The sequence below is a fragment of the Dicentrarchus labrax genome, unplaced genomic scaffold, assembly GCF_905237075.1.
Source record: "Dicentrarchus labrax unplaced genomic scaffold, dlabrax2021, whole genome shotgun sequence".
Classification (NCBI taxonomy): Eukaryota; Metazoa; Chordata; class Actinopteri; family Moronidae; genus Dicentrarchus; species Dicentrarchus labrax.
In genome coordinates, this window is record NW_026136997.1 from 1 (window position 1) to 12096 (window position 12096).

The 12096-nt window shown below is 40.5% G+C and overlaps 1 pseudogene; it reads right to left on the bottom strand.

Annotated features, from left to right (window-relative positions):
• Nucleotides 1-3: 3 nt before the first annotated feature.
• Nucleotides 4-12096, bottom strand: LOC127361203 (myosin heavy chain, fast skeletal muscle-like; annotated as a pseudogene).

The following is a 12096-nucleotide window of genomic DNA, read 5'->3' on the forward strand; positions in this document are numbered from 1 at the left end:
TACCTTTCCAGCATCACGGCTCTTGGCTCTCATTTGTTGACCTGGGACTCAGCGATGTCAGCGCGCTCCTGAGCTTCCTCCAGCTCATGCTGAACCTTTCTCAGCCTGGACATGTGGCCGTTGGCCTGCTCTTCCTGTGAAGGTATCGGGGTTATATAGCCTTAGTCTTAGGACAGTTAATGATGTATTATTTATTCTAAATGAAATGATTGGTCATATAAATGTTGACTTACAGCCTCCTCAGCCTGTCTCTTGTAAGATTTGACTTTGAGCTGCAGCTTGTCAACCAGATCCTGAAGTCTGGTCACATTCTTCTTGTCCTCCTCAGTCTGTGCAGACAAAGGATTGTAAGTCAAAGAGAAAAGAGAATTCAAATAATGTGTTTTTTAGTGAAATTAGTCACCTGGTAGGTCAGCTCCTTCACTCTCCGCTCATATTTGCGGACTCCTTTAACAGCGTCAGCGCCACGTCTCTGCTCACCTTCAACTTCAGCTTCCAGCTCACGCACCTGAAATGTGATAAATAATCAAAGTTTATAAAAGAATTTCAGTTCATATATATATATATCTATATATATATATATATCTATATATATAAAGCATAGAGATTAATTAGAATAGAACTGACTCAGTGTAAGTCAGATGTACATTCAGAAAAAAGCCATTTATAGTATATGCAGTTCATACCCTGGACTCCAGTTTCTGGAGCTGCTTCTTGCCACCCTTCATAGGTTCTCAGCCTCTGCGATGCTGCAGGTCCTTGACTGTGACTTCCAGGTTCTTCTTCATCCTCTCCAGGTGAGCACTGGTGTCCTGCTCCTTCTTCAGCTCCTCAGCCATCATGGCTGCCTGAAATGATGGGCAGTTTGGAATTAGAATTTTAAGTCTAATAAAGCTTATAGTTAGGGCTGGATCAGGTGAGTCCTGAACCATCCCTTAGTTATGCTGCTTTAGGCCTAGACTATCGGGGGATTTCCCATGGTGCACTGAGCTCCTCCCTTCCTCTCTCTTTCTGCACTCATTCATGTCCCATTAATGCATGTTACTAACTTCACTTCTTCCCCGGAGGTCCTTGGGCTTTCTCGTCTAGGTTTTTTCTCATCCTGGTGGAGCCTCCTGCCATGGTCCTGCTAGATTGCCATTGCCAATACTGTTGTTGCTGTGCACCTGTCTGTCTGTCTGTCTGTCTGTCTCTCTCTCTCTCTCTCTCTCTCTCACCCCAACTGGTCGAGACAGACGACCACCCACCTGGAGCGAGAGGGATCTGTCCTAGGTTTCTGCCTTTTAACAGGCAGTTTTTCCCCTTCGCCCTTGTCGCCAATGGGTGGTACTGTTGGGTCTCTGTAATTAATGTTTTAAAGAGTTCGGTCTAGACCTGCTCTATTTGAAAAGTGTCCTGAGATAACTTCTGATATAAATTGGCCCTATACAAATAAAATTGAATTGAATTGAATTGAAGTCTTGACATTATCGGTCAAGTGTCAGGAAGAATTTGGTGAAGTAGTGGTTTTTACATTAAAAGAGGACTCACATCAGTGATAGCCTTTTTGGCTTTCTCCTCAGCATTTCTTGCTTCCTGAACTGAATCTTCCACTTCACCCTGAACCTGGACAAGGTCAGACTCCAGCTTCTTCTTGGTGTTCATAAGACTGGTGTTCTGAGAGTGAAGCAGTCCGGCCAGCGCTCACTGGCATCAACCAACTCCTGCTCAGCCACTTTGCGTCCTCTCTCTGTCTGCTCCAGAGCAGCTCTCAGCTCCTCAATCTCAGCCACCATCAGGCCATTTCTGCGCTCCACCATGGCAACCTGCTCCTTCATGTCTTCCTGTCCTCTGACAGCATCATCAAGGTGCAGTTGGGCATCCTGACAAAAGAAAAAAAACCCCAATGAAATACTATTTTTACTTCAATACTTTTTAACTTAAGGATCATATAAACCTCACCTTTAGCTGTCCCTGGACATTCCTCCAGTTGTTTCTGGGCCTCAGCAGCCTGCCTGTTGGCATGGCTCAGCTGAATCTCCATCTCATTCAGGTCTCCTTCCATCTTCTTCTTGACTCTCAGGGCATCATTCCTGCTCCTCACCTCAGAATCAAGAGTGCTCTGCATGGAGTCAATCACCCTCTGGCTGTTCCTCTTGATCTGCTCCATCTCCTCATCCTTCTCTGCCAGCTTCCTGTCAACCTCACCTTTGATCTGGTTGAGCTCCAGCTGAACACGGAGAATCTTGGACTCCTCATGCTCCAGTGTACCCTTAAAAAATCACAAACAGAGCAAAAGTTACTTCTTGCTGAAACAAAATCCAAAATTAATGTATTTCATCATATAAATGGTCCGATACTGAAATCAAGAGTTTACCTCAGCTTCCTCCAGTGCTGACTGAATTTCAGACTTCTCAGTCTCCACAGTCTTTTGGCCTTCTCCAGCTCATGGATACTCTTTCCAGTCTCACCAATCTGTTCAGTCAGGTCTGAGATCTCCTCTATAGAGCAATCAAAGCCAAATACAGTAACTTAGACTATGCAGCATATATCTAGGAAATGGTATGTGCCAAGGCTTTTACCACCCCAAACACTACTACACCACTAGAGATCAAACACTGACACTTACAATTGCTGCAATAGTAAATATAGTAAGACTGACATATGTTGCATGTTCTTGTTCTTTCTCTTACCGTAATAAAAGTAATCAGACCAAGGGCTAAGTCAAATTCAAAAAGTACAATTCATACAAGAGAGTTTTAAACACCATACAGGTTCATAAACTACTCTTGTGAAGGTCGAGAGAAGGACCTACGCAAGACAAGTTACATTTTCAAATCCAGTAAGATTGACATACGTTGCAGGTTCTTGTTCTCTCTCTTCAAGGTCTCCAGATGATCCAGAGCCTCCTCATAAGAGTTCTTCATCTTAAACAGTTCAGTGCTGAGAGAGCGAGCCTCCTTCTGGGCTCCCTTCCAGCTCTGCCTGGCCCTCTTCATACTTCTGTTTCCATTCTGCCAGGACCTAGAATTATATAGATGAGTAACACTGATTACTTACTAAAATAGATTTTTGTTTCCATCAAATCAATGTGGTCTTGATTTCTTTTTACCTTATCAAAGTTCCTCTGCTTCTTGTCAAGGTTGGCAGCCAGACCATTAGCTCTCTCCACATCAATCATGAGGTCCTCCACCTCACCCTGCAGCCTCTGTTTGGTCTTCTCCAAAGACGCGCACTTTGAGTTCACAGCCTCAATGGATTCCTCAGCATCCTGCAGGCGCTGGGCAAGCTTTTTCCTGTCGAGTATTTTTAAATTAAATTCAGCAAAAATATGTGAAAATACCAAATTAAAAATCTATTTATGAAAGAAATAGTTGAAAGCTTTTACGTACTTTGCCTCCTCCAGCTCCTCTGTGCGCTGGATAGCATCAGTCTCATATTTGGACCTCCATTGAGCCACCTCGCTGTTGGCCTTGGACATTCCTCGCTGCAGCTCAGCCTTGGCCTCCTGCTCCTCCTCAAACTGCTCTCTGAGCAGATCACAGTCATGGCGGGCCGACTGAACAGAATGGGCTAGGGCATTCTTGGCCTGTTAAGCACACAGTCCATGTCAGAGGTACATTGACCTAATGTATAATACATCCAGATGTTATGTGGATAGGTGAAGATAAAACTCCAAAGAGCCATGTTTTGGGAGCATTGTCTCTGAGTGCATAATTTTTTACTTTTTATGTTCTTTTATGAATTTAGATGTCCTCTCAAGAATTTAATTTCTCTTTGACAATATTCTCATCTCTGCTCATTCACTCTTACTCTTAATAACAGCGATCAACTGACCCTTTAATATTAGTCTTGCGATAAATTCCAAACCTTGTCTAGTTACTTTTAATTCTAAAGCAATACCGTGATTTAACTAGTTTGACATTCTCAGTATTACAAGGATAATGGATAATGTGTGTATAAAAATGTTTGCTGGTGCATATATATATACATGTATTTTGTTTGTTGGTAATAGAACATGCTACTAAATGGAGAAACCGATTCATACCCTTTAACAGTCTGAACATAGGAGACCAACTTTTCTTACCTTCACTTCCTCCTCAATTTGCCTCTTCAACTCCTCAATCTGCTGAGTGAAGGCCTGCTTGCCCCTGGTCAACTGGGGAAACGAGAGCTTCTTTCTCTTCAATCTGGCGGAAAACTCACCTGTGTGACAAAATGTTCATGTGTCATTAATTATCATTTTAATTATAGTTAATTAAGTATTTCTACAATACAGGACACAATAAAACATACATGTTGCCATTTAACGTGTTTTGTATAAAACACCTCTATTACATCTCTAATATAGTTAACTCACCATTCTCCGTCTGCAGTCTTGCCTTCTGTGTGTTGATGTCATTCAACTGGCGGACATTTTCATCATTTTTGGCTTTGAGTTCACTGAACTGGTCTTCAAGTGTTCTGCACATTTTTTCCAAGTTACCCTATAAACGACAAAACATTATGTATTAAAAAACGTGAAATTCAACGATGCAAACTTCTCTGTCTAGCAGTTTATTAAAGCCATTGTTACTGAATTCAATGATTGGTGATGATTTAATCACAGAGATGTTCGCTATTCTCTTATACATAGTATTTCTTCCATAACCTATGCTTTTGTATTCTTGAGATAGTAAAGAGGGAAATCCCTCACCTTAGCTTTGGCAACAGCCTCCATATTGCTGGTAAGGTCATCAATCTCCATCTTGTACTCGCTCTTCTCTTTCTCCAGCTTCTGCTTAACACGCTGGAGGTTGTCGATCTGCTCTCCCAGCTCTGCAACACTGTCAGCCTGTTTCTTGCGGAGAGCTGCTGCAGTAGCCTCATGCTGCAGGGTTGACTCTTCAAGATCACGACGCAGCTTCTGGAACTCAGCCTCACGTTTCTTGTTCATCTCAATCTGAGCAGCTGTTGCTCCTCCAGCTTCCTCAAGCCTCTCGCTGATCTCTTCAAGCTCCCTGGAGAGATCAGCCCTCTGCTTCTCAACCTTAGCCCGGGCAGCTCTCTCAGCCTCAATCTCTTCTTCCAGCTCCTCAATACGAGCCTGGATTTGAATAAAGGAATATCAAGAAGATTTATTAACTGTAACACACTCCCAGCATGTTCTTTTTGATTCACTGGGTTTACTATTCTCATCAAACACGTTACCTGGAGTTCCTTGATCTTCTTCTGAAGCTGAGTGCCAAGAGACTGTTCATCCTCAATCTTGCTGAGGAGCTGGCTGGTCTCAAAGTCTTTCCTTGATGAAGATACCAAGAAAGCTGTTATTGTCACAGTTTGTACTGTCAAATTTGATATGTGAGATATTGAAAAGAGGACTGATAACCTTAAACAAACCAAAAACGTACTTCTTGATTTTCTCGTCAGATTGCTGTTTGTCATTCTCCAGATCCATTATGGACTCCTGGGCCAGTTTCAGATCTCCCTCAAGCTTCCTCTTGGCTCTCTCAAGGTCCATGCGGAGCTTTTTCTCTTGCTCCAGTGATCCCTCAAGCTATCAGATGACAGTAATGATAGTTGATTTGAGCCGTTCAATAGACAGCATCAATATAATTTAATCAAGCTTTTAAGAAAATCATGAAATGTTTACATTATTGGTTTGAACTTGTATTATGGAAGGTCAACTTTAAAACACAAGCTACTTCACACTAAGAGCACACTATTTTTTATTACATCGTCCACTTGCTGTTCCAGCTTTGTCTTGGCCTTGGTCAGAGTGTTGACTTTGTCTTCCTCTGCCTGGAGATCATCAAGTGTTTGCTGGTGGGACTCTTGGAGGGCTTTCTTCTCCTTAGTTAACTTGGCAATAGACTCATCTTGAGATGCCATCTCCTCTGTCAGGTTTTTCACCTAAAATTATGTGAAAGGTGCATTAGTTCCATCATGTTATGTCCACATAGTCTATATGCTTATACAAATGTATGTAGAATGTTGTATGTAAAATAATTTGAACCTTGTTTTCTGTGGCATGTTTCTCCTTCTCCACTTTAGCCAAGGTGAGCTCCAAGTCATCAATGTCTTTCTTCAGCTCAGAGCATTCATCCTCCAGCTTCCTTTTCTTAGCAGTCAGCTCAGCATTGATTTCCTCTTCATCCTCCAGTCTCTCAGTTGTCTCTTTGAGTTTGGCCTCGAGCTGGATCTTACTCTTAATAAGCCCTTCACATCTTTCCTCAGCATCACCCAGACTCTCAACTTCCTATAGTACATTTTGAATATACAATAACTTTGTTAGTTTATTTTCTTTGTTAAAGAATTAAATATTCAAGGGTTTTAGTTAATTGTTATTTGATCTACAACTTTGCTAAGACACATAGACAATAAGAAGATTAATTATCCCAACTAGATATATGTAAATGTAAGCAACAGTGTTCCATTAGTAAAGTGTTTATGTGACAGAATCACACTTTCTTTTGGTCTCTACTTACTGCTGCCACTTGCAGTTGCAGGTCATTCTTTTCCTGCATCAGGGAAACCATCTTCTCCCTCTAGTTCCTTCTTCTTGGCCAAAGCAGCAGCTAGGTCTGTTTTCATCTTATCATAGTTCTCCTTCATCTGCTGGAGCTCCTTCTCAGTTTCAGCACTCTTCAGAAGAGGCTTGATCTTGAAGTACAGTTTCAGCCACGGCCAGTTCTTCACATTCATGAATGAACGGACATTGTACTGGATGGTATAGATAGATTCCCTTTAAAAAATAAAAAGAAAGTATAATATTATGACAGTATTATTTTGTCAAACATTTTACTATGTACATTGTACTGCATATATATGTATATTGATGTTATCGTAATAGACACTACAGTTCAGCTTAGTGTACCGTATCAGAATCCTACCTCCCTCTCCATCATCTTAACAAACTCCCTTCCTCATCACATAACCTCTGCAAGAGCCTGAGTCATGGTAACCAGTGTAGCCAGTTTCTCATCTCTCATCTCCTCAAGAGTACCCAGCAGACCAGCTTTGAAGAACACCTATTTTGTTTCATTAAAAAAAAAAAAAACTTAAGGAAACATGCATACAACAGACCAACAACAAAAGTAACATAGTCAATGAGAATGTACCTTTGTGTGCCCAAATCTATACTGAGTGTGGTCCACATCAATGGAGCCCAGCAGCTTCTCTGAAGCTTTCTTGTTGTCAATGAACTGTCCCTCAGGGATGACACTGGCATTCAATACTTTGTATCTACAAGAGAAAATTATGTTGTTACTTATATTTACCTCACTTCTAAGCCTGCTGTTTTACATCATAATAACTTCAATTAATATAAAAAGTAACCTCTGCTTGAAGTCAGCGTAGAGGATTCTGCTGGGGAAACCCTTTCTGCAGATTCTGATGCCCTCTAGTACACCGTTACACCTCAGCTGGTGGATGACCAAGTAGTTCTCCATAAGACCTGCACATTGCAAACTGATTGTATAAAAACATTTCCATACACTATACTTTTACACATAGTGCACAAAACTGGGAAATGTGCTTCTTACCTGGAGTCTTTGATTCATTAGGAATCAGGCAGCGGACAAAATGAGGGTGAGTGCTCCTCAAGTTGGTCATCAGTTTGCCCAAGTTCTCCTGTGGATTAGCAACAAAAGGTAACAGGTAATCAGTATTTTTAATCTGAAGTATTTTAAGATAAGGTTTTTAATTGTTATAAAAATATGAAACAATACATACCCTGAAAAGAGCAGACACAGTCTGGAAGGAACCACCCTTCTTCTTTCCACCCTTCTTGCTGGCAGCAGCCTCTGTTTTGCAAAACATTGAATTTAATTATCAGTACTCAATAAATAACACTGTAGTTTTTCGTCTAAATGAAATGAAAATGAATATATTACTGCTGAGCAGTCATCAACATAATATAATGAAAAATTCATTATGTTTTTTATACCATGGATATTGGTCGGGACAATTGTATTATTAAGCTTAAGTATGCCACTATACTGGGTAATATTTAGTTCTGGATACTCAGAGCTCGGATTTTTTACCTTCAGCTCCAGCATGAACTGCATACAACATACACAGAAGTTTGTTGGAAGACTTCTGGTAGAGCTGAACGACTGAGTCATTCAGGGGTCCTTGTTCTTGTCCAGCCAGCCAGTGATATTGTAGTCCACTGTACCAGCATAATGAACCAGGGAGAAGTGAGCTTCAGCCTTGCCCTTTCCAGGCTTTGGCTTCTCAAAGGCCTTGGTCTTGCCAAGATGCTGATCATGCAGCTTGTTCTTGAAGGTTGTGTCAGAGGCCTTGGGAACATGCACTCCTCTTCGAGGATGGAGAAGATGCCCATTGGCTGAAGGGTAATTTATGTTGGTTTAGGTGTTGAAAAACTAAACTGAGAAAGTAAAGATTTACACATGCATAAAGAAAACCATGTCTAGTGGTTACTTTTTACCTTCTCAATAAGCTCAATGCAGGCAGCCAAGTCCATACCGAAGTCAATGAACTCCCATTCGATACCTTCTTTCTTGTACTCCTCTTGCTCCAAGACAAACATATGTTGGTTGAAAAACTGTTGCAGTTTCTCATTGGTGAAGTTGATGCAGAGTTGCTCCAAGCTGTTGAACTGTAATTACAAAAAGGTATTTATAATTTCATGGCAAAATAAGGTTGAACTTTAAAACACTTCACATATTTTTTCAACAACTCACATCAAAGATCTCAAATCCAGCGATATCCAACACTCCAATAAAGAACTGTCTTGCCTGCTTTGTGTCCAACATCTCATTGATACGAATTACCATCCACAAGAACATTTTCTCATAGATGGACTTGCATAGAGCACTGACAGAATTGTTGACCTAGAAATAAGGATTTTAGTGCGTAAATATCTCAGAATATTTTCATATCAAAATATTAAATGAAATATGTCCCTAATTTCAAACATCAAATTTTCTTTTTATTACCTGTGGCACGGTCTGACCTTTGGTCACCATCTCGTTTCCGACCTTGACTCTTGGATAGCACAGAGCTTTCAGCATATCAGCTGAGTTCAGGCCCAAGAGGTAGGCGATTTTATCAGCCACTGATGGAGAGAAAGAGCATTAAGTACACATTAACTTGTGTCGTATTTTGCACGAGACAACTTGCATGCAGGGCACAAAATTAGCACCAGACACCAGACAAATTCTTGTTCTTGCCTCACTCATCGGCCAAAATACAACATTAATCTACTGAGTGGATGGTCAAATTAGAACATTCACTTGCCATTTGGCCAGTGGACAAAAATGTCTGGCATGTTTGGAATGTATTATTTTAGCAATTACCCTCAGTGCCATCAGGTTCAGCCTGCTCCTCGCGCTGCTTCTGCTTGAATTTCATGTTGCCATGATGCATCACAGCTCCAGTCAGCTTGTAGATGTTTATCTTCTCCTCAGCAGTAAAGCCCAAGATGTCAATTGCAGTCTGCATTACACAGGAAATATTTAATTGCTTGAGTTTTTCATCTTTTACTTTGATTGTTTATTCTTTTTAAAAACAGTGAAGCGTGATTTTACATCTGTTGCAATGAACTCCTCCACATCATCAATGCTTTTGACAGTGATTTCACCCTGACTGATCATTGGGTAGTCATAGGGGTTGGTGGTGATCAGAAGAGCCTCTGAAAGACAAGAAACAAAGTACTTTTACAAGTAGTCTTTTCATTGTTTCTAGAGGTCTAATTTCTAGGTTTAAATTGACTATTAACTTACCCAAGAGCTCAGCCTTGTGGCCAGTCATCAGCTGATAGAAAATATGGTAGCTCCTCTCAGCAGACAATTGGAAGGTTACACGAGACTTCTCCAGCAAATCTAAGAATAACAAATTCAATTGGAGACTGTAAAATTTTGGCATTACAACATACTGTTGATATTTAAAGCCAGTATGTCAGCAGCCCTTCTGCAGTTCCCTTCTTACTTACTTCTGAAACCTGTGATTGAAAGTATCTATCCATCCCTTGTCATTACTTTTTATAGAGTTGTAGGGAGCTGGTATAGGCTCCCACAAATAGGTAACTATATTTCACCAAATCATACACACACCCCAGCTTCACTTAATCATAGTCACTCTAATTCCTCTGTGTTATGGCAGTGCTGACAGACCAGCAGATGGTAGGCAGTCACTGTGTGGATGTATGTATCACTTTCCAGCTGCCCGCTGATATATATTACCTTGGCTGCAACCACACTATACGCATTCTAAAGCTTCACCACAACATAATAAGTTGTCTTCTTTAAACTAAACTGAACTATCATATCTCTTGTATCTAAACCTAAAGATGTCTAATATTATGCTGTACCATGTCCAAATTAATACTTAAACAAAGCTATTACTGAATGAACAAATCAAGTCAAGTCAGTGTTATTTGTAGAGCCTAATATCAATGATTTGCCTCAAGGGGCTTTACAATCTCTATAGGATACAGGAAGAGAGGAGGGACCCCTCATCCAGGACTACAGACATGCAACAGATGTAATGTGTACAGAACAGACTGACAAAGAAAAGTTACAGCATGGACAACCAGGAGGAAAAAATTATAGATATTGTATTGTAGTTGCACTGCAACAATAAAACAAAAATAAATAATGAATAAAAGGTTCTTCCTTCAGGATAAATTGCTATCATTCTCATTCATCCTGAATGCAAATTTTCAGTTTGCCAGACTTTTACCATCTCAAGCATACATTTACCATTGATTCAACACAATGTTTTGCACAGATAACTCAATTTACACCATAGCTGAAACTTACATGTTTCAATATCAGCTGAAGCCAGCTTGCCACTAGAGCCAAAGTGGATCCTGATGAATTTACCCTGGACAACCAGAACAGTATTAGCATAACATTTCATGAGCGAGCAATTAGAAAAAGTCTCAGAAACCTGGATGTGATCACTTACAAAACGAGAGGAGTTGTCATTCCTCACAGTCTTGGCATTACCATAGGCCTCCAGCAGAGGGTTGGCCGCAACAATTTGGTCCTCAAGGGAGCCCTGCAAGAGAAGATTGTAGTTACATCAACTGAGCATCCAAAACAACTGTCCTCTCAGTTTTATCTTAAACAACCAATTTTACCTGCATCTTGCCAGGTGTTGGCTCAGCCTTCTTAGCTCCAATAGCTGCAATTGTTGCAAAGTACTGGATGACACGCTTGGTGTTGACAGTCTTTCCTGCACCAGATTCTCCACTGGGGTATGAGAGACAAATTATCAAGATTCTGCTTCATTATCATAGAGTTTTTTAAACATTTAGCAGTTTGTTTTATACTCACGTAATCAGGATTGACTGGTTCTCACGATCTGAAATACAAACATGCTTTACATGAGTTCCATGTTTAAGTTTAATTCTACTTCTTTGTATATACACATTTTAACATTAGTAACATTGGTCTTACCAGTGAGCATGAACTGATAGCCATTGTCAGAGATGGAGAAGATGTGGGGTGGTGCCTCTATCCTCTTCTTGCCTCTGTATGCTCCCACACATACGGCATCATACACAGGAAGCCACTTGTAGGGATTCACGACAACGCAAAACAACCCAGAGTAGGTCTGTAATAGAGAGCATGAACATTGTGTTACCATTGATATATATATATATATATATATATATATATATATATATATATATATACTTAAATATTTACATTACAAATACATTCAAGTAAAGTAAAAACTTACGTAGATCATCCATGATGCATAACGCTCTTTGAGGTTAAACAGCACAGATGGCTCATTGAGGTGGGTCATCATGGCCATGTCCTCCATTTTATCAAACTTTGGAGGGTTCCTGGCATGGATTTCATCCTCTTTTACAGTGACCGTCTGAGTAGAAAATAAAGTGAGATATTGAAAGACATTTCATTGTCACATTTCATATCAAGTTGTATCAGTTAGATATTCTATAGCTAGTCACCTACCTTTCCTCCCTCTGTCTCAACTTCAGCTTTGCCACCCTCTTTTTCAGAAGTTTGCCCTTGACATACATCTCATTTGCGTCAGTCACAAAGACAGCAGTTTTGGCATCAAATGGAGCAGCCTGGGCCGCTATCCTCTCCTTTTCTGGTTTCGGAGGTAAATGGCCGCAGGGCCATACTGCTCCAT